Source organism: Dermacentor variabilis, chromosome 5, assembly GCF_050947875.1.
Source record: "Dermacentor variabilis isolate Ectoservices chromosome 5, ASM5094787v1, whole genome shotgun sequence".
NCBI lineage: Eukaryota > Metazoa > Arthropoda > Arachnida > Ixodida > Ixodidae > Dermacentor > Dermacentor variabilis.
This window is the reverse complement of record NC_134572.1, coordinates 77,139,023-77,161,466: the sequence shown is the minus strand read 5'-3', so window position 1 is coordinate 77,161,466 and position 22,444 is coordinate 77,139,023.

Genomic DNA, 22,444 nt, shown 5'->3' with positions numbered 1-22,444 from the left:
TCTCTCTCTCTGCCCATCATTCAGTCTTTTTCAATCGTTAGTTTGGCTGGAAAAGAGAATAGTAATAGTTTCATCGCTTTCTGCAATGTGACGAGTGGCATGGGAGCGACCTCGTTAAAAGCAAAGGAGCAGCAAGTTGTTTATGTGTGAGGCAGCTAAGGAGAACCTACTTGCAAACAACGCAGAGAGGTCAGCCTCTGCCGTTGTGCTCTGAGCTGCTGCTCTGCTAGCAAAGGGAAACGGTGACGAGAAATAACAGTGGTGATGAGGAAGGGAATGCAGCGTTTGCGAAGCTACGTGATGCAAGGACTGTATTCCAAGGACAACTGCAGATTCGTGTTCTATTCAGACAAGTTTGCCCGGCTACTGAGTGCTGAGAATTCCTAGCGGTCAGATGAGGCAACGTCAACTAATGGTTCCCGCGGGCAGTGCGCTGGCTCCAGGCAATACACCCGTGCCCGAACTGGTGCACCATGGTGAAAGCTGTTGTGACGCGTCACGTCAGGCCAGTGGGTACATTTTAGTAAAAGGCTGGCGATGGACCATTAGTGACGTGGCTAGGCCGGACAGCGTTTTGTGACATCGAAACCTGTCTTGCGATTCCCACGAGGGAGGCATATCTTTCGGACGTGTCGGCAACGTCATTAGCGTGCGCTTTACGCCGGTCGGAGGGCGGGGATGAATTTGGTGGGTGTGGCCACATAAGGTTCTTTTGGAGGGGCGCACGCTCTTTCTTTATTTTTTTTTTTTGCTTACTTTTTCAGAGTCAGCGGCAGATGCTTTATTTTTCTTGAATTTTTTCTTCAAGAAAATGGGAGCAAATATGCGCGCATAACCCCACTCAACACGTAATATTTGCGGTTGTATTGTCCTTCAGATTGCTTTAAGCGTATTGACAACGAGGTCTTTGTCGTCAATGCGCTTAAAACAATATTATGTCTTACCAGACAATTCATTTATGTCTATTACCATTTATGTATATTATATTTTTAATATACATAAATGACTTTACCACTGTATTCCCTCTTAGATCTGTTTAGTTGCAGATGATTGCGTAATCTATCGTAAAATAACTAGAACTACTGACTCCGCTCTTCTTCAAAGTGATCTAAACACTGTGCACGAGTGGTGCCGTACCTGGCACATGGAATTAAATATCAGTAAATGCAAGGTCATGCAAATTTCTCGTACTAACATTGCGCACCCTGCCTATCTCATAAATAACCAACCATTAGAATCAGTAACATCATACAAGTACCAAGGTGCCCATATAACTAACAACTTATCTTGGGGTAAACCCACTGAACATATCAAATCTAAAGCCAACCGCACTCTAGGTTACCTCCGTAGAAACTTCCTTACGCTACCATCTTCCGCTAAACTACTTTGATACCCTACATACGTTCGACCACAGCTTTAATATGCGTCTGCGCTGTGGGACCCCCCTCCCCCCCCCCCATCTTACAGTAACCCAAAACATCGAGGCAATACAATACCGCGCCGCCCATGTTATCTTACGTAATTGCCACATAACATCTAGCGTAACCCCCATGAAAGCATCATTACAACTTCCTTCACTTGCCGCTCGCAGGAAATATTCTCGCCTATGTCTTTTTCATAAGATTTACTATCATAACCCATATCCGTTCTCATTGTTAATACATGCCGCACCTTTCATATCAGCGCGCCTCGACCACCGTCAGAAGCTTCACGTTTCTAAAAGTAACACAGTTACCCATTTATTGTCTTTTTTAGCTAAGACTGCAAGAGACTGGAACCATCTTGGGTCTATAACAGGCATCCGCGACCCCGTACGTTTTAAAAACGCTTTAGCCGTAGATTAGCCGGCCTTTAACCGCTGTGTTACTGTATTCTCTTTATTGTATTTCTGCGTGTTGAATTAGATATTTATTGTATATATTTTAATTCTGTGCTTATGTGCTTATGTATTGTTGCTGTATTGTTTAAACCATGTCATTTTCTCAATTATTCCTTGCCTATTATCAGATTGATATATTCATGTATGATTGCCCCTCCCCTCTGTAATGTACTGTAATGTACACTGAGGGTAAAAATAAATGAATAAACAAATAACGCCCATACGTCAACGCTTCTGAAGTGTATTCTGCGAGATCTACAGTATTGTGGAAAGTTCAGTTACGGCAGATCCCTCGTGTCTTACATTTGCATTTCTAGACACATGCACGTTTATTATTACCGTGAAATTACATAGTAAATGGAATGCGCTCTCATCAATTTATATGGATGAATTTCCCACGGGAACTTTATCTGATAGAACATTCGTAGGCGTCACTTAGTGAGTTTCTGGAATAATTTTCTCACCTGATTCGAAACGTCAATATGCTTAATAGTCACCGTACTTTTGCTGAGCATATAGGAGCAGGCTAACGAGCTTTACCTCAGGGGGACATCTCTGCTTTTACTCAAATAAATTTGCCTCTCTTTCGCTCTTCCTCGGTATTTTTGCTATTCTGTACGGCACAAGGAGTTTCCTGCTGGACTAATTAAATAAACACTTATATGTCTCGTATGCATGTCTCAGTGCAACAGGTACAGTTTAACTAAGTACTTCCTAATGCCTATTCAGATTGAGGTTATATGTAGAGCTAACATTCTCATTGCTCCGCTTGATATGACTTGCAGCATTTATGGGAGGCACAAGAGAAAATACTAGGGTCATTCTACTTGGAACCTGTGTCAACAGATATTGCATCTAAATTACCAAGAAAACAAGACTGGTTGATGCACTCGTTACAATAAACTCAGCACGATTCATCGTCCCTATTGCAGTAAACGCCACATATGTCGCTCGTACTACATCTTTCGCTTGCATATCTGTTAGTCCCTTATACATGTTACACATGTTCTAGCACAGCTGGGAGTGCGAATGACTAGCCATGTTGCAACACACTCGTGTACCCGCCCGTCTGGCCAGAAATCGCGACATGCCTGATCTGTTTCTGGTGGGCGATGTCTCCAGTGTGGAAGGCCTTTATAGCTCGCGTTTTTATCAGGTTCAGTTAAAGGAAGAAAAATAAAGACCTTTATAGCATAGATACCCAACTGCTGAAGCCACGCCTGCCCCTAGAGACACATTTTCCTTACCGTGCAGTTGCAAGCGCTCTGTCTGACTACTACCCTTGCCATCGCCTCCTTTCCGCATGGCTTCGTAGCTTGTGTCGCTGTCTACTGCGGCAATTGTTTCATCGTTTAGGGTGGGTTACTTGTCAGGCAGATATATATATATATATATATATATATATATATATATATATATATATATATATATATATATATATAATTTATTCTAAAGAAGCCAGAGAGGTCGGCCTGAGCTAATGCGCTCTAGCCTGCTATTCTGCACAGGGGGAAGGGGAACAGGGACATAAAGGTGCGATGAGGGATGATGATGACATAGAAAGAGGGATGCACAACGGTGAAAGCAAGTTCAACATTCTCATAGTAAGCATTCAGAAGGCTCTTTCATGAAGCCACTATTGGGTTCCGTATCTAGTCTGTAGTCACCAATTCAAGTGAACTTAAAGATAAAGGCGCTAGGACGAAGCTGGTGTGTGGGCCACCCCTGCGTGAGCAGCACACGCGCCAAACAAAAGCTTTATAGCATGTAAAGAGCTGCGATAAGCGGCTAGAGCACGGCGAGCACCTGCAGGGCACATTTAGCGGCCAGATTCTGGAGACCACCGAGAATCATGCGCATTGACTCTACCAGGTGCTCACCGGTTTCAGTGACCCTATCATCCTTGCCTTCATTGCTCAGAGGAACACTAGGGTCCGCTGGCATGGCCATGGGCCTAGAGGGCAGCAGAGGCCATTCCGTGTCTGTATCAGCCGGTGAAGGTGAATGTTTTCGGCGTGCTGTCATCAACCTTGAATTAGCAGTAGGCGCCGTTACCGTCCTCGATGCACGCACAGGCAGAGGAGGTTGTGGAGCCTGCGCCCCGCTATGTAGTTCTTCTGAAATGGCTTAGTGAAGCTTCTTTCGCGAGCGTTAGTCACATTGGTGAACAGATTGACCAGCCTCTTTACGTGAAGATTGCTCTCTTGCCATTTTTTCGAAGAATACCAACTCCTTGTTTCATCTTTGGGCATTCCTTCGAAGTCGCTTCGTGAGAGCCAGTACAGTTGGGGCATTTAAATGAAGACGCATCACAGTCGGTGGTATTATTCTCTCCGCAGCAACGCGAGCAAATGGCTTTACTTCTACAAACAGCGCTCACGCGTCTTATCTTTAGACATTTCCGGCACTGAACAGGCTTCGGAACGAATGTTCGCACACGGGGCATCACGTAGCCCACTTTGACAGACGCTGGTAATGTCGCAGAAGCAAATATTAACTTGATACGTCGGGAGTTCCCCAAGCGGTGAATCTCAAGAATGCGCACCGATGACTTCAAAAGACTCTTGAGGTCCGATTGCTTGATTTCAAGCTCCAAGTCGGAAGTCACACCAGTCGTTGTCTCCTTCCCGTAAGTAATAAAGGAGCGGACGGGGATTGTGCTTAACTGTGGAATGGTCTTTAACTTCTCCAGTATTGTGGTATTTGTCACATCTATTGTCAGCATATTCTTGCGAGTGTTGATCCTGATCTCCTTGATGTGCCCAGGGGCAACACTTTCAAAATATTCGGTTAGGAACTGCCTGCTGAGGGAGGTCATGCTGTGTGACATTGAGAGCGGCACCTAAGAAGCCATGAAGGATTCCTGCTCACCCTGATTCGATTAAGCTTTCTCAGTCGACATACGGCGCGTTTTCTTCTTACAGCGGCCCGTGGATAGGGTGTAGTTGCTGTCAGAGTCCATGGCTTCTGGCGTTGAGCTCTTCCAGGAATCGAGCTGGTCTGAGCTTCCAAAGGCACGTCGTCCAAAAATGAACAATGAAGCAGACGACTGACCTTGTTCAGGTGGTTGTGGGAACATCTTCTTGCTCATCCTTGATGAGATGACTCTCACGTAAATGGCAAAAACGTGAAAAATTGCATAACAGCAAGCGGCCCAGAGCACCAGTGAGTTCTGGGCACTTCTTTCTCTTCCTCCTCGTAAGGCAGTGAACCCAAAATTGTAAGCGGACAGTTTGTTTGTAGCGCACTGGATTTGTAGCGTCTGCAGCGCACATCAGGTTTCCATCTCAAATACACTCAATTCGTTTCCTATAAGAAACAAGGTGCTGCTCTTGGCAATTCAATGGAGAATGAGTCGGATACTGCACATCTAGCCTTCTCGGAAAGCCTTTTTCATCTCCTCCCTCTGCCGCATTCGCTATTACGGATTCATTTTAAGCGTGCCAACAACGGGCATCCGCAACTTTCATGTTCAATATCCGAGAGATAGCAGGCTGGGGCTGGGATGGGGCTGGGGCTAGCAGGCTATGCTTGCTGGGGCGAGCCCAGCAAGCATAGGCTCGCCCCTACGTCCCGTAGTGCAAATGCCAGTGCCTTCTCTCTTTTTTTTTTTCTTACACGGCGAATTTCAATATGACAATTCACTTTAAAGGTCCCTATTTTGACCTGACTTATTGTGCATTTATATCCCTATTTATATGACTTTTTATGGCGTTCTGTGTTTGCAGTGGCTTGATTCGCATCATATCTGTAGGCCCGTGTGGTGAGCAAGCTCCAATATCTAACATACTGAAGTCCATCCGTACATGTTTTCTCTTTCTGATGTGCTGGCTTTATGTGACGAAGATAAGCCGTCGCCATGGACTTATTGCAGCCCACTTTACCCGGCGGTCATCTATTTAGAGAAATAGAGGGCAGCACGATTTACTTTCGATCAAAACTGAATTGCCACCCGTTTCCCTACACTGGCCGGGGGTCTTTGTGGCTGGCTGGCCAGTGCTGTTACCGCGAGAGACGGGATGGGTGGCCCTCGTTGTGGCCAGCAGCTGGGTCAAACTCGCCGTCAGGGATGACAAATGTCCGAGACTGCTGGCGCCTCGGAGAGCTGTGTAGCCGACCTTTCTCTCCTGCAGGTCATCAGGTTCACGGGAAAGGAAGGTGAGAGGCGCACTCGCCCAACCACGCATTGTGTTTCGCTCGCCATGCTGCGCAAATTCTTTTCCTCGTTTCGTTGTCAGCGAACCAATATCAGTGGTACCCCGAAGTGATTGTTTGCTTCTTCAGGTAGTATTTTCCGTTCATTATCAGTTGTCTATAGCGCGACGAGGGTGAAGGAACAAAACATAGCGCTTTCATAAATTCTTAATAAACCCAAATACAAACGCGCTTTAATGTACGTCCACGCTAATGCTTAGTCCATTTGTTGTTGTTGTTGTCTGTTCCTTTGTTACCCGAGATAACCTCCCACTATTATTTCTTTTTCTTTTTTTTTTTCAAAATGCAGAGCAGTCAGAAGTGTTTGGCTTTTCTTGCATATGTGCGATTGAACAAAAAGTCAACCCCATGTTCCCTATCCTGCCCTTTCCAATTCACCTCGTAGATAAACACAAATGAGCAGCTGTTGAGATTGGTTAAAGAAGTGCGAAAAAATAAATTTTAGATAGCTATACACACTTAATTAAACGCAAATTAACTTTCACAGTGTTTTTAACGTTTGTCGCCTCGTAAACAGTGGAATTAATTTACCATTTTTGCTAAACTTTCCTAAACGACATACATCGTTAGGCACCGTACAATAGAGGCCACTTAACGCCGTATCGTTCATAGACCAATGGTCTTGTTGAACGGACGAACAGAACTCTGACGAACATCCTGGCCATGTAGATGTCCTCTGACCACAACTGCGATGACATCTTACCATTCATCACGTATACGTATAACACAGCGGAGCATGGAACAACTGACTACAGCCCTTTCTACCTTCTTTATGCCCGATCGCCGCGAACGTTCCTTGACACCTTGCTACTGTTTTCTCTATATACTGAGGATTCAATCGCGAAGGTTCAATTGCCGAAGACGCCCGACGGATAGCACGTCTTCTCACGGTGGCATCGCAAGGGAGAGAGAGAGAGAGAAATAGAAAAGAAGAAAGGCAGAGAGGTTAACCAGAGACACGTCCGGTTTGCTACTTTGCACTGGGGGAAGGGGTACGGGGATGAAAAGAGAGAGAGAACGTAGAGAGAACACAGTTTTGCGCACTTGTAAGGTTCGCACCGAGACTACACACGATCGCCAAGGCCTGTCGACTTGAGGTAGTGCAATAACGCTTTCTTTGCTTTCTGTGCTATCGACGCGTGCGGCCATGGTCCAAGGACCTTCGCTTCTGCAAATCGTTTAGAGCCCAACCGGTTCAACGCTGTCCGCAGAGCTTCACGCTCGACGTCGTACTAAGGGCAGAAACATGGGATGTGTTCCATCGTTTCTGTAGTTCCACAAGAGTCGCGCATGGGCGTATCCCCATTCCTATCGCAAAACCGCTCAAAGAAGCGGTGCGACAGCACTCATCAATTAGTTTCCTTGGAAAAAGGAGATTTAGTGTTGCTTTGGATCCCACAGCACAGGCACGGCTTGTGCCGCTAGTTTTTGTCGCACTATGTTGGCCCGTTCGCCATTTTAAGCTATTTGAGTGACTTAACTTGCATGGTATCACGCCTATTGTCTACAGGTCGATGGTCTAGCAAACCCCAACTTGTACATATTGGGCGTCTTAAGCGCTATTATCCCGTCACTGAATAATGATTATCCCATCGGGCTTCGTCTCCGGAACGGCTATTATAACGCGGCTAGGAAAGGAGGCGTGATGATGGTCCCTGCGGCGAGCAAGGACAGATGCGACAGATGCATCGCAGTGCGTGGAAAAACTAGCATTGCAATATTTTGTCCAGCACTCGGGGGGTTTCTTTCTTTAAGGTTGCCTGATCTCGTGCCTGCTCCTTTTTTTTTTTTTGCAGAGGGTATAGCAGTACTTGTAGCTTTACGCAAACTAGACCAAACGACTACAACAGCTGCTATTCTTACTGACTCACTATCAGTGTGCTCTTCCTTTACCGCTACTCATGATTCGCCCATGCTAAAACTCTTTCACTTGCTAGTTCCTGCCCATTCGCTATGTGTTCATTTGATTTGGGTACCTGGTCGTAAAAGTTTGTTCTTTAACATGAAACTGCCGATTCACTTGCAAGGACATCATTTTTCCGCCCAGTCCTTCCCGTTCTACCAGGGACAGCGCACTTCACGGCGGAAAGATTTCGGAAGCGATCAATTATGAAAGCCTTATCAAACCCATTTCTGACTGCTTCTCCAGATTAGAAGCAGCTGACATTTCCCTGGTATAGTGAATCCTGTAACACAAAGACGCTTGCGGTCTCTCTCACAAAATTACGTTGCCGCATTCCCTCCCTGAATTTCTACTTAGACAGGTCGGGTTTGGTTCTCTCCCCATTCTGCTCGTTTTGTAATGAAGAAGAGACAATCCATCACTTCCTTCTATCTTGTCGCCGCTTTACTGTGGAAGGAAAATAATATTGGAAATACCTTTTCGAAGACTTGGCCTGGACTTCACAGAACCTCTTATCCTTTCGTTTGGGGCATCCATTTTGGGATTCAGCCGCAGTGACGCTTGCTCCGATGTCCAAAATTTTTTTACAGAATCAAACTGAATGCCTTTCTAAATTCTGACTTCTTTCTTTTTGTGTATATTTAACTTAACTATTACTCATTCGATCTCACTCTACTGACTTTATTTTAACCAATAATTCTACGTTATACAGCGCTAGGTACTTAGATATTCGCAAACTTATTGATTATAAATTGGTATAATATATCCATTTCCTGTCCACTAGGGTAGGAGCCGTATACGTGATAGAGAATAACTGCAAAAGCAGCAGCGTTTCAACGGCTATCTTCATGATCGCACATCTCTGCCAGCCTTCATCTGTAAATCAACACACAATTTTCCGTAACAGTTTAAAGAGTAATAGAGAACGTTCCGATTCGTCCCGACTCATCCTGACTCCCAGTCATCGAAACGCGAGCTTTTATAACAACCAACATATTTGTCATCCCGCAATGATCACCAGTATAGAGTCCCCGTTCCTTTTGGCCATACTAAGCTGTTTTGGGATTCATTTATACCCAGGACTAGTTCAGAATGGAACCACCTTCCTAGCACCATCGCCAACATTGAAGATGCACATTTATTCAAGGCCGCCGTCATTGAGCACTTCTTGGAATAACCTCCGCTGCTATTGGTTAATTCCGTTCCTGTTATACATGTACAATAGTGTGCTTACGCTATTGTCATTAGAGGCCTATGTTATTGACCTCTGTTAGAGTAACCTGCTCAGTTAATTATTAGTTTTCTATTTTATTTCATGTATAACAATGTTGTTTCCGTTATTACAATTGTGTGGACACAGTTTACCCACCCCCTCTGTAATGCTTTTTGGGCCCTGAGGGTATTTAAATAAATAAATAAATAAATAAATAAATAAATAGTCTCTATAGAGGAAGGACGTGGTCGCATTGTTTATTTGCAGTTGTCGATACCCGAAAATATTCTGAACGGGTGGGTTGTATTCTAATAATGACTATTTCTGTAGTTCTTCCTGTGACTACCTTCAACAATAACTTCCCGTTCGACACCTTTGTCACTTTCCTGCTTATGTCACTTCCCACGCATTCTGTAAGACATATTGAATATTGCTGCACCTGCTAAGGCTACTATTGTAATTTGCGCTGACCTTGTGTTATTTTTGCGCGGCTTCTCGTCTTCCATTTAGTATCACTTGATGAGCACGTTCGGCTTGAGAGAAGTAGCGGCGTTTACTTCTAGCTGGTCTACCCAATGCGAGCAGCGACCCACCTCGCCAACAACAGTACGCGCGGATCGAAATTGCGTGGGGCAACCATAATCCACGTCGTGTAAATAATGAGCGCGTCGGCTTTCTGCAGCGTGTTGATCTATCTGATGCTGCGCCTTTGGCCCCCGTTTTTTTTCTGCTGCTGCTGCACTGCGAGCCGCAGAAACAACGTTAAACGACTCACGCAGGCCATAGGAAGTCGAGAACACCACAACAGCACATTGTTGATTCGTTGCCTTGTGTGCTCGAGCTGCCCTGAAACGAAAGCAAAGAAGGCCCGTGCGCGAAGCCGGGGTGTCGGTATCGATCGGAGTCGATGTAGGCCAACGAGTGTTATCCTCCGTGCGGCGGTCGCCTCCTGAATAAAAGAAGCCGTTCCCGCGTGCTCATGAGGCACGCTACCTTCAAAGGGAGCACGCCGCCGCCTTCAGCACCACTCAGCATGGCGCACGCGGACAGCTCCTCCGGTCCCCTTGCTCGTTCAGGACGTATGTCTATTCGGCAGCCCGAGTTCTCATCTTTCGATCTTCCTTTTCTTTTATTTTTTTTTCTCGGAGGGGAGGCGGGCGATAAATATCATATCCACATCACCGTCCTCTTTTTGTAACTGTTGAATTTTACTCATTTTATGAAATGTTTCCAGTGGTAATGCGGCGAAGAGATATACCATAACAAGCGCTCGACATCGTCTGTCTACATCTGTCGATATCGTCCGTGACGCCGTTCGTCTATCGCCAATCTGAGTCAGAGACCTAGACCTCGCAACCAAGCAGAAGACACTGCAAAACAGACATTTTAAAGTCCGATCTGAGACATTCAGTGTACTACATATATCGCCAGCATTACACAGAAGCGAGAACACGATAAAAGAAATTGCAAACAATCCACAAGGAACATCACCAAAGAGCCATGAAATTGAGTTTGATAGAAAGGTTGAAGAATACCATATATAGTAAAGGAAAAAAACATACATGTATATAACGATGAAAATTTTCAACCGCGCGTTCAGTTGTTAAACCCTTCCCTCTTCCGTAGAAGACGTCTAACCGGCCTTATGGACAAGAACAACCGCATAAATTTTAATGCAATATTTATTAATTGTTGGTAGGCATTTAAAAACTCAGGTAATTAACCGACTGAAAGCCGCGTGATGTTCTAACCATATTCCTAGTGTATCCTACACCTCTCAAGGCATACACAGAGTCTGAAATGCGAAAAGACGCAAAATATGCTGTTATATCAGATTTGATACCGTTGTATACGTATAAAATCTGCACTTGAATTTGGCAAAATAGGCTCGTAATTCATAGGCTACCTAACTTTTGGAAGAAAGGCTATATGTGATCTTAAGTATACAGAATCTAAGAAACAGCTTTTCTTTCTGTTTAAATTACCCTTGTTTATAACGCCCGCATTAAGGAGGACTGGCTTCGCTTATCTTGCCCTTGGGAACTTAACCGATTTACCTGGATGAAAATTCTTATCGTGTGGCATTTATTAAAGGGTTGTTAGAGTTATCATCAGAGTAGCTCTACGCAGCCAGTGGCCAAGCAGGAAAGGGAACCGACCTTCTATATACGAAAGCAGGCAACTGTTCTCTATTTCTTCTCCCTCCGTTCAAGTTATATTGGCTACTTACATCCGCCACTTGGCCACTTGGTGACGTCACCACTCACATGAAAGCTTGCACATTAGCTTGAGTGGAATGTATTGCACTCGACTGGCGCCAAGACAACGCGGAGCAGGCACTAAGGGGTGGTCCATGAGGCGGCTGTTCACTAACAAGTCGCGGAGGGATGGGCAGCCCCCCTGTGCTTACCAGGGCATGACCACGGTCCAAACACTTTGCTCACTGCCCGATTGTTCAAATCTAGAGGGTTCCAGCGCCCGTGCAGGCCATCTAGCTGGTGACCATAGCGCAGGTATTATATAGATACATTGTGACGTTGTGGAGGAGAAACCAAGCGCGATAATAATGGTGACAATATGCCCTACTGAAATATCAGTGCTCTCGCAGAGGCTACAGTATGGAGTTTTAATGCATACAGAAAGCGAGAGGTGCAGGTGATGGCCAACAAGCGCAGACAATGTAAGAGCGGGTCGTACGTGGGATCATTTTTGTTTTATTTGTCGGTATTTTCAAATTTATTTTGTTTTATTTGTCAGCATTATGCACAATATCCTAATCACGCAGACCAGCAAACAGTTGACGGTCATGTGCTTTCTGCGTCTCGGCATCCTTACTAGCGACAAGGAGATCATCAATGTAGGCAAAGCAAAACCTTAAAACCCTGCGGACTTCATCTATAAGATGCCGGAATGTTTTGGCTGCATTACGCATACCAAAAGGCATACACAATAACTCGAAAAGACCAAACGGGGTAGCCATAGCAGTTTTGGGCACATTAGATGGTTCAACAGGGATCTGGTAATAAGCCTTCACGAATATATTATGGTCTTCGAATATATTATGGTCCCGGCTAAAACGTCAGTGCAGACCTGTATGTTGGGTAGAGGGTAGCGGTCAGGACAGTGACCGCATTCAGCGCGTGGCAGTCAACACAGGATGGCCTATTGCTTCATTTAGGCACCAAGCGGAGCGCCGACCACCTCGATCTTGATGACGGATGAATAATGTTTAGTTGCAACATATGCTCGAATTCGTTGAGAGCAACACGGAGCTTGTCGAAAGCAAGTCAGCACGGGCATCGGTGCGCAGGCTGGCCTGTGGTAACACTACAATGTGTTACGGTGACTTTAGGAGGCTTGTCCGTCGGGATATGTGTAGTGATTTCAGAAAACTCGGTGAGGTGAGCCGTATACACAGGGACAGGTGGCTTGACGAAAGCGTTGTTTGGAGCCATAGAGGCCTACTGAAAACCACTAGCAGTCAAAGCAGTGATGCGATCAACAGGCGACAGCGCTTCATGTCCACGAGGAAATGGAAATGCCTAAAAGATTGCATGAGTACATCTGCTATCTAGAATAGCTATTGAAACCGCCTTTTCGGGCTGAGGTCAATGGTGAGAGACTTCTGACCATAGGTTGCGATGACCGAAGAGTTAATAGGCTGAAATGGGGCAGACTTTGTGCGGAGAAGCCCATCAGTTCGGGATGCAGGAATAATGCTGATGTCAGCACCGGTGTCACTTTACCTCCCCCTCCCCTCTCTCCCCAGTGTAAGGTAGCAAGCCGGATCTACCCATCTGGTTAACCTTCCCGCCTTTCCCCTTTCTTCTGTCTCTCTCTCGCTCTCTCTGCACCCGTGTAACAAGCAAGCGCAAACTAGTGGCACGGTCGGTGATGTATAAAAGGCGGCTTACAGAATGGCCCTGGTCACCCGCCGCTTTTATTGACGACCGGCCGCAGGGTTTCCCGCGTGCCATAAATAGGGGGACACACATCGACGAGCAGCAGCATCAAACTGGCGCTAATAGTAGCACAGGCTCTGCTGTGGAAAACTACGTGAAGGTTGCGAAAACAGCGATGTGCGGAAGGCGGCGTGAAGGACGGATGAGGTGGACAAAATTTTTGGTTAGATATGCGAATGTCGCGAAGTTTTTGGCGCAATTCGGCTACTTGAGACGCGAGGTTTTCTACTCTTTCCGGGAGGGAATCGACCTCGGACCCCGGAGATCATACGGGAAGTGGCTACCGGCGCAACGTCCTTCGTGTCGTCGACCAGTTCGGCAAGTCCTTACAGTGAACTTTTATGAACTGAGACGAGAGCCAATCGTACGTTGCCCGTAAGACGCTGCCGGAACAATTCACGTAGCACAGCCGTGTCGCCAAGCAAGTTTTGAAGGTGAGAGAGAGAGAGAGGAGAGTTCAGGAAAGGCAGGGATGTTAACCAGTCAATAGTCTGGTTGGCTACCCTACACTGGGGGATGGGAGAAGGGGAAGAGAAAGAAGGGAGAGAGAAGGTGTAGGTACGTGTACGGACAGCACTTCAGTTAGAGTCGCTCGAGCAAACCAGAAGTTCTGAGAAAACACAAAAGTGCCTTCACTGCCTTCTGAGCCGATGATCGGTCGGGACGGTGCTCTAATATGGTCTGTTCACTCAGAGGACGATTATCGAGTGTCCTCAATGTGTTGGACAAAGACTGTCTTTGTACTTGAAATTGAGGACAATGGCACAATAAGTGGTCAATGTTCTCCTCGCATCCGCAAACATCACATGCAGGAGTATTAGTCATTCCAATTAGTGCTGAGTAGGCATTCGTGAAGGCAACTCCAAGCCATAACCGGCACAGAAGAGACGCTTCACGTCGGTGTAGACCCGCTGGAGGTTTGAGTTGAAGTGACGGGTTTAGTCTGTGCAGTCTTGTGCGCCTTGTATGTGCGGTGTTCCACTCTGCCAAGGAGATCGTGCGTGCTAGAATGCCAAGTTGCCTCGCGGCGTCGGTCCTTGAGAGAGGAATGGGGACGCAGCGGTCTTCTTGGTTTGACGTCCGAGCTGCCTTATCGGCGTCATCATTTCCAATGATACCGCAATGACCTGGTATCCACTGAAAAAAGATATCATGGCCTTTTTCTATTAAGTGATGAACAAGTTCCACGATTTCGCACGTGAGCTGATCGTGAAGGTGATGTAGAAACTAGCTTTGACCTCTGCCACTGAGCTCATCGGTACTTAGGAGCTGCTGGATTCGGCGATGTGCAGGCGGGACGATGCGGCTAAGAAGAGCCCCTTTTATTGTCGTGTACGGTGTTTCACTCAGTGGCAGTAGGCGGAGATCACGTACGTCGTACATTGCCTGCAGTAGCAACGCTTCAAGGAACAGCTCGTACATGGGACTTACGAGGTGATGCGGCTCATGCGTAACTTGTTCTCAGCTTGAATGAAACCTGATGCTAGATCGGCGCTCCACAACTTCGGTGGGCTGGTGTTAAATGTAGCTCCTATAACAATCACGAAACGTCCAGAGTCGGTTTCAGAGGTGGTACAGCCGGAGTTGCTGGCGCCCGTGGTCCCCCGTTGATCTATTGCAGGTCTTGTTTGCGTCCAGTTCACCAGTAACTTCGGACTGCTAAGACATACATCGAGTTTTTGACAATAGGAGCCATGAGGCTATGCTTGCGATCCTGCAGTGGATTCACTTGCATTGTGCTCTCGCATTCACACAATCATTTCTTTGTTAGCGCTCCTTTTCCGCCCGTCATCTCGGAAACAACCATGGACAGTTTATGAAAAAGCGTGGATTGCCGTAGGGATCCGTTCTTGCGCCGATATTGTTTAGTGTTGCTCTACTGCCGATGGTGGGGGGGGGGGGGGGGGGGAGGGCGGGGGGGGGAGCTCGGGAGCTGTCAAATACTTCGGGCATGATTCTTAATGTATGCCGAGGATGTGACTGTATGGACTATCTCAGGCACGTATCCAAGAAAGGGGGGGGCAGCCCCCCCCCCGAATTTAAGTGGCTTACCTACCGCCCCCCCCCACCTCACCCACCCACGCCATCACTCCTTATACACATTCCTAAAAGCGTCGCTAAATCAAGCTTGAGACTCGACAGCTATTCAGCGGTCAACATTTTGCTGCCTCTTCCACACATTTTCGATGGCGGTAGTTATCTGCATCTCCTGGGATGTGAAGGCCAGTTTTCTCATCGATTCGGTGCCCGTGCGATTAACTCCAGATGCGTTAAGTTTTCACCATGTATACAACGCTCACGCGCATCGCTGTTCCTTCGTTAGTTCATCTCCCTTTGTTTAGTCTCATCCAGGGACCAGGAAAGGGATTCAGTTCGTAGTACGCTAGTCTGTGTGCTATTGAAACAAGTTGCTCGTTGCGGCCATGGAAAACGCCAGTTGCGTTTAACTTTCCTTTTGCTTCATTATTTCCTCGAGTGATAGTTCGCCGCGACGCTGGCAGATCCTCGGAACTATATACTCATGATACGGGTTAGAAAGGGGGAAAATAAGATCATGAGAAACAGCGTCCGTCATCAAACCCTGCAATAACAGTTAAACCTATAAGCAATATGAATGTCACCCGTTACCTCGTCTAGTTTTTCCCTGATTGTACAACACTTTTCGCGCAAATCGGCAGCTGGAAACAAGAGTCGCAAAGAGTTCAGAAATTACGCGATCTGCTAAGGAAGAGAGCCGAGACAACAGCCAAACAGGAAGGAAAAGCGATGATTTGGAATTTAACCTTTGTTTGTGAAAATATTTATGGATCAACATCATGTTATTTAAAGAGGAAGTAGTAGAAAACGCCGCTGGAAGTTGGGAATGATTCCGTGTGTTTTGCATGACGCTTCTACAATTTTCAATCGAGCCGCCTCACGTAGCCACTTCCCTGCTGTGCTTATGTGGATTTTTTCTAACCTTCCGCGAAGGGCGCATTACGTCTAGAACCATAGCGAGCGGAGCTCTACGCAGTTTTATGGGACTGGCGGCCACGCATCGTTATGCAACTTGCTAAATAGCAGTACGAGTCGGTTTTGGTACTTGGTAGAGCAGTAAACGATGGATTCAAAAGAACTGTGACTGTTCCCCAAATATATATTTCTCTTCAATTCTTCCAGACCTAATTGAAAAAAACGTTACTAGAAACCTTTATTTTAGATATTCAACTGTTTGTTTTGGCAGTGTTCTTCCTGCGCGAGTTCATTTGATGTGGTTCCTCGTTTGCCAAGTAAAGGAAAGGTGCATCTCACAGGCGTACCGGTGTGATACACCTTATTTCATTTCTCTTTTGCTAGTTTCCACGTCTTTATGGAGTACGGTAGGCAGTCTTCACGTTTGTACAAGTATAACCGCCCCCCTTCATTTTCATAGAAAAGTTACCTTGGGTTGCACCCCCCCCCCTTCCCCGAAGAAAGAATCCTAGGTACGTGCCTGTACTACCCACCACTCTTTGAAGCATCAAGAGCGGGCACTGCAGGCGGCACTTGATACTGCACTTGCTTGGTGCATGTCAATGGGGCTCACGCTCTCAACTGAAAAGACCTCCTACATTAAAATTGCTAACAGCTGCGGCCACCGGAAAGCTTAACCAAGCCCCTCTTCAACTTGTGCTCCATGGTCGCGTCTTGGTAGATGTAAGCACAGTCCGAGTGCTTGTAATGGACTTTTTGCATCCAGATTGCAATCGCCCTGGCTACGCTCTGCTCACCGATCCGCTTCTTGCATGCTTCACCTCTCGTCGCATCGCCCAGAGACCGGGTGGGGCTCGCACTCGTATTGCTCGGCAGCTCATTTGCTCCGTATTCCCATCTCGCTTGGTCTATCAAGCACAGTTTCAGCACCTTACCAAAGCAGAATGCATTCGACTGGAAAATATTAACCCCACAAGCCATGCGTGTGATTACACGCCTTCCAAGGCTCACACCTAAAATGACACTTCAGGCAGAAGCTCAGGTGAACACATTTGATGAGCTCATTCATCAAAGACTCGATGCACGGGCGATAAAACACAGTAGTGTTCCTGTGGCTACATGGGACCCACCTTTCCATTGTACATTACATTTGAGTCCATTTGGGAAAGGTGGCTACATTACATTTCCATTGCATAGACCCATCTTTCCACTTTGCGGATCAATCCTCATCGCTGTTGGCATCGTGGGACCACCGCCAAGTGACTAACAGTAAGTCCCTTGGTTGCATTCGGCAGGTTATTAATTGAACATCAAGTTCGGTGAGCACTAACGCACTTGTGCTTTCCAGGAAGTAGACCTAAGTGCCTATGTGGATGCCGGGTCGAGTTTGGCCATTTTTCATGCCTCCTTAGTGTGTCCTTCCTAACCAGATGTAAAGCAGACTTGTTCTTGTGAGTTGGATACACCCACTACTTTGGCACTAGCGGGCCCAGTGGCACTCCGCGATGGCGTGAACACTCTGTTTCCAATCGCCAAAGTTTAACGCCCCAGAAGCGTGGTCCTCTACACCTATTCGACGCAGGCGGTGCGCTCACTGCGTCGCGTCGATCGTTCAGCTGGTGTAGCGACGGACTTTCACCACTGTGCGACGACTTATCCATGACCGGTTCGAGTGCGCTGGATTTGTCGATCAAGTGTTTCCGCTCATATCACGCCAGACGCCGCATCCCATCCCTTGACGGCCGTGCATCCGTTGCCTTTGCTCATGCTCCCGCACTCTGAAACAATGGACATTCAGACATCCGATGCACCAGAAATCCGATGCATCATGCGAGCTCTCATACCTCCGTGTGGTTCTGACCTCCCGCATGGCCTCCCCTGTAAGGAGGAGGTATCGCTCCCAAGTGTTCGCGTGAGTGCGGCTATCACGCCCTCCATCGGCCCGCAGTGGGCATATATATCGACGCAGCTTCTAGACGCCCGTATACTGCCCTGCGCCAGTACAAGAGACAGCTCCACAGCACTTGCTATGGATATGCACTGGTCCGCAGTCGGCTCGTCGACGACATGTGAGCCCTGTGTGCCTCCTCCCTAATCGGCAGCCTGACTTACACACGTGGACTTTTGGCCCTCATCACCGCTATTTTTTGCACTTCATGCAAGAGACAGAGCTTCAGAATTGTGTTTAACACTGCCTTTTGAAGTCGTAAGGCAGACTAACGCAATAAAAAATGTTAAAAACTTCGCGGCTTTATTTCAGTAGTCGTGAGAAACCCATTTGCACATCCGCCCGCGGTCCAGTGCTCTTCCTTCTCTCGCTTATCTTCGCAACAGCTGACGTTGTTGACCAGGACAGTACGAGGAGAAGAAAGGCGCGCCACAGTACGAACTTATAAAGTACTGATAAACTATTCTTATCATACTAAATTGATTTAGTTTCTCTTTAGTGTCCCTTTAAGCAGATACCCTGATTGGCTGGGCTCTAAAATCGACACGTATTTTTTCTAGCTCGTCGATATTGTGATAGCAGCAAAAAGAAAAAAAAATACGCTAGCATAAAGAACGCGGCCAGTTCGTTTATACAGAACTAGGGCGATCTGGGTACCTCTGAGTTTTTAATCATTAAAGGGGAGGGGAGGGGGAAGGAAGGCTGTTTCTGCTTTCAACAGATAATGGACATGTTTATTATCTGCTAATTTAAGAATGCAGGCAGCATTTCATACAGGCATCGCCGCTTCCAAACCTTAGTATGCTAACGGCGAGCAATTCTAATTTTAAGCCACTAACTGCTGTCGCGTTAAGCCAGTATTAGTGAAAGACTGGGTGGCGTTGTTCTTGCAACGCGTTCATGTTGCGGCGCGAATCTCAATTCGCGGCTAGGCTAATGAAGAAATACGGTGTGCCGGGGTAAAGGACAAACAACACGGTGATCACTCGAGAAGAGGTTAAAAATGGCCGGAACAGCAGTCGCAAATGAGTCGTGAAGAATTTCTGGGGTGTGTCGCTAACTATGCGTGGGCGCTTCACTGTCACAAGCAGTACCATCAGATGCCATTAATAAATTAGTGATATACCTATGAATAAGCTGGCATGAATCATGTTTTCTATTGGCGCTGAACGTTAGTAAAATGTTCGCAGCTTTTCACAACGTATGCAGTTTGGAAACACGTGTGTCGGAAATACACTGGTCTCGACGAGGATGCTTTGATTAGTATATGTGTTGCGTACTGTGGTGCATTTTGTGTATGTTATGTGTCTGTGACGTACACTGTCAATGTCGTATTATTTCATCATGTCCACCGGTAGCAACATGCTACGCATACCACCTGGAAAACCTCCCCAGGATTTATTAACGCGTTTGATCTCTCATTAAACATATTAGACGTTGAAGCACTGCTCTCCAATACCAAGAATTATTAGCAGATGCGCGATGAATGTCTTGAAGTGCGGAATTCGGAGCTAGCACACCTAGGGGGCAGTTGCCTTTGATATACAGGGTGTCCAAGCTACCATGCTCCAAGATCTAAAGATATCCCGATGCCACGTAATTGAACAGAACCAAGGTATTCTTGTGTGCCGTCGCTTGGAGATACTCAGATTATTTTTTGCATTCCTCTTGATTGCATAATTAGTCTTAATTAATCACCTCCTCAAATATTATTAGATGGAAAGTGTCAATGATAAAATTGCGAATAGACGCAAAGTGCGTCAAGCAGCGCCAGTCGCGCGGCAATTTTGGGTGTATTCGCTTGCTTCTTTCACGCTCGAAAACAAACTTTTATGTAGCGGGTTTATTGAGAAACCGAAAGCTGTATCTGGAGTTTTTCATGTTGCTCTATAATTTCTCATTGATACTTTTCATCTAATTATGATATCTGAGAATTTGATTAATCAGTTAAGACTAATTATGCAACTAGGCAGGGAGAAAAAAATCTTAATATCTCTAAGCGATGGCAAATGGCACCTTGGTCCTGTTCAGCTACGTGGCATTTGCATATGTTTAACTCTTGATGCGTGATAGTTGGGACAGCCTGTATGGTCAGGTACGTTATTTTTCTGGCGGGTTTGAGAGCGCTATGGCAGAATGTTGGGTGAGCCAACGATATTTGCATTCTAAATTTTCGATTTGAATTTGCTTCTTTTTTATTTTATTTTTTATTCTTTATTTGCGGCATTTTGTTACCACAAGGGTATAGAATAGATATCTCTTTATTACAACCTTTTGCAGGCGGCCTGTGCGGTCCGTGCTCTTTTCTATTCCTTCGCATTCTCGTTTCCATGTTCGAAAGTTCCGAAATGGTGCGGGATGATACAGTTTCATCATCTTTTACTACGCCTCACTGAAAACTGTCGGTTTCAATATATAATATTTTGTGGGAGAGAACATTTTTTTAATGAATTTTAGATAGCTTTGCCTGACAGCACAGCTCTTTTGCATTCAAGCGCGTGCCTGTTGCAGCAAGTTTTGCTGCCTAACGTAATAACTACACTTAGAACATAAATTAAATTGTGGGGTTTTACGTGCCAAAACCACTTTCTGATAATGAGGCACGCCGTAGTGGAGGACTCCGGAAATTTCGACCACCTGGGGTTCTTTAACGTGCACCTTAATCTAGGTACACGGGTATTTCGCCCCCATCGAAATGCGGCCGCCGTGTCCGGGATTCGATCCCGTGACCTCGTGCTCAGCAGCCTAACACCATAGCCATTGAGCAACCACGGCGAGTCACTTAGAACTTCAATTTCTGGTTAAGCCACCGAAGTAGGTGTACTGGATACACCTTGCTTCACTAGGGCGGGGGGGGGGGGGGGGGGATGTCTTCAGCCGTTTTCGTTTACAGACAAGTGTGGAACCCTTCGCCTTGTTCCAAAAAAAGTCGTTGTTTCTTTTTTTGTGGGTTTTTTGCTAGTTTGCTTTCATGTTCATCGTTTTTTCGTTTGTTTCTTAGCTTGTTTGTTTGCATATAAAGTCGCCTCTCTTTACTTCAGTATTTCCTTTAAAGCGGTCTACAGATTGTGTTACCCGCCGTGGTTGCTCAGTGGCTATGGTGTTGGGCTGCTGAGCACGTGGTCGCGGGATCGAATCCCGGCCACGGCGGCCGCATATCGATGGGGGCGAAATGCGAAAACACCCGTGTGCTTAGATTTAGGCGCACGTTAAAGAACCACAGGTGGTCAAAATTTCCGGAGTCCTCCACTACGGCGTGCCTCATAATCAGAAAGTGGTTTTGGCACGTAAAACAGCAAATATTATTATTATTACAGATTGTGCTTCTTACTGGACGTTACCGCTCATTTACGACACGGAAAGACGCGGAGTTCATCCTTCTCTCTTCATATCCTTTAAGTTATCATGCGCTGTTCAACTTTAATTTAATGGTGTTGATAGGGTTTATGAGCGCGACTCCTAAGCGCCCGTTCCTGGACTAAGCGTCGCCGTCCCTCGGCGTAACCGCGCAAACGCGCTCGTGCCACTACTCGTGCGTTCGTCGTTGTCTTCGTCCAGAGCTGGCTCCGATACCGCTCATCATTCCAGCGTTCCCCTGCCTATGCAAAGGCGCTGACAGAACCGGCCCACTGCCAGTCGGTTCGGTGATTTCGGTCTAAAATTCCTTGCCTAAATATAAGGCGAAATGAAAACACGTACACAGCTGCGCTCAAATTTCGCATTAGGGAGTATCGTAATCGTCGGATTCTTTTTTTCTTAACCACTGTTTTTGCTCAATTTTTCTCTATGTTTGCTTTCTGACTAATGTGCTTAGTTTTAACAACTTACTTCCGCCCATGCGTCCCCATTGCCAATGTTGACAACTCGGATGAGCTTTTAAACCGAAGCTCGCTTTGCCTACTTTCTCTGGACGTGGCTGCTGTCTGCTATTTCGATCAGTATCTCGGCGGATATTCGATTACGCACGTCATTCTTCTGAGTAAGAAAATATCCTACCTAAAACATGGACAAATACTGTGGTTTTACAGTGCGATCTGAAGCAGACAGACCGGCTAAAGGAACAACGTCTTATTTTCAATGGATTGTTTTATTTATTTGCTTTTCAATGATCTATCGGTTCGGCATGTGTCACTCGGTATGTGCCCGCTCTTGGCCAGTCCTACAGAATGTGTACGTGCAACAGTGACCCAAGAAAACCAGAATCCATAAACGCAGCTACATATGCGTCATACTTCTAGGTACATGCACCTGCCATCACAATTATTCTCTCACCAAGCGTCACACAACGCCTTCGTCATCGTGACGTCACTGCTGGCACGTCTCACACTGAGCATCCGCCTGATGAAGTTTTCTTTTTCATTTCGCATTGTCT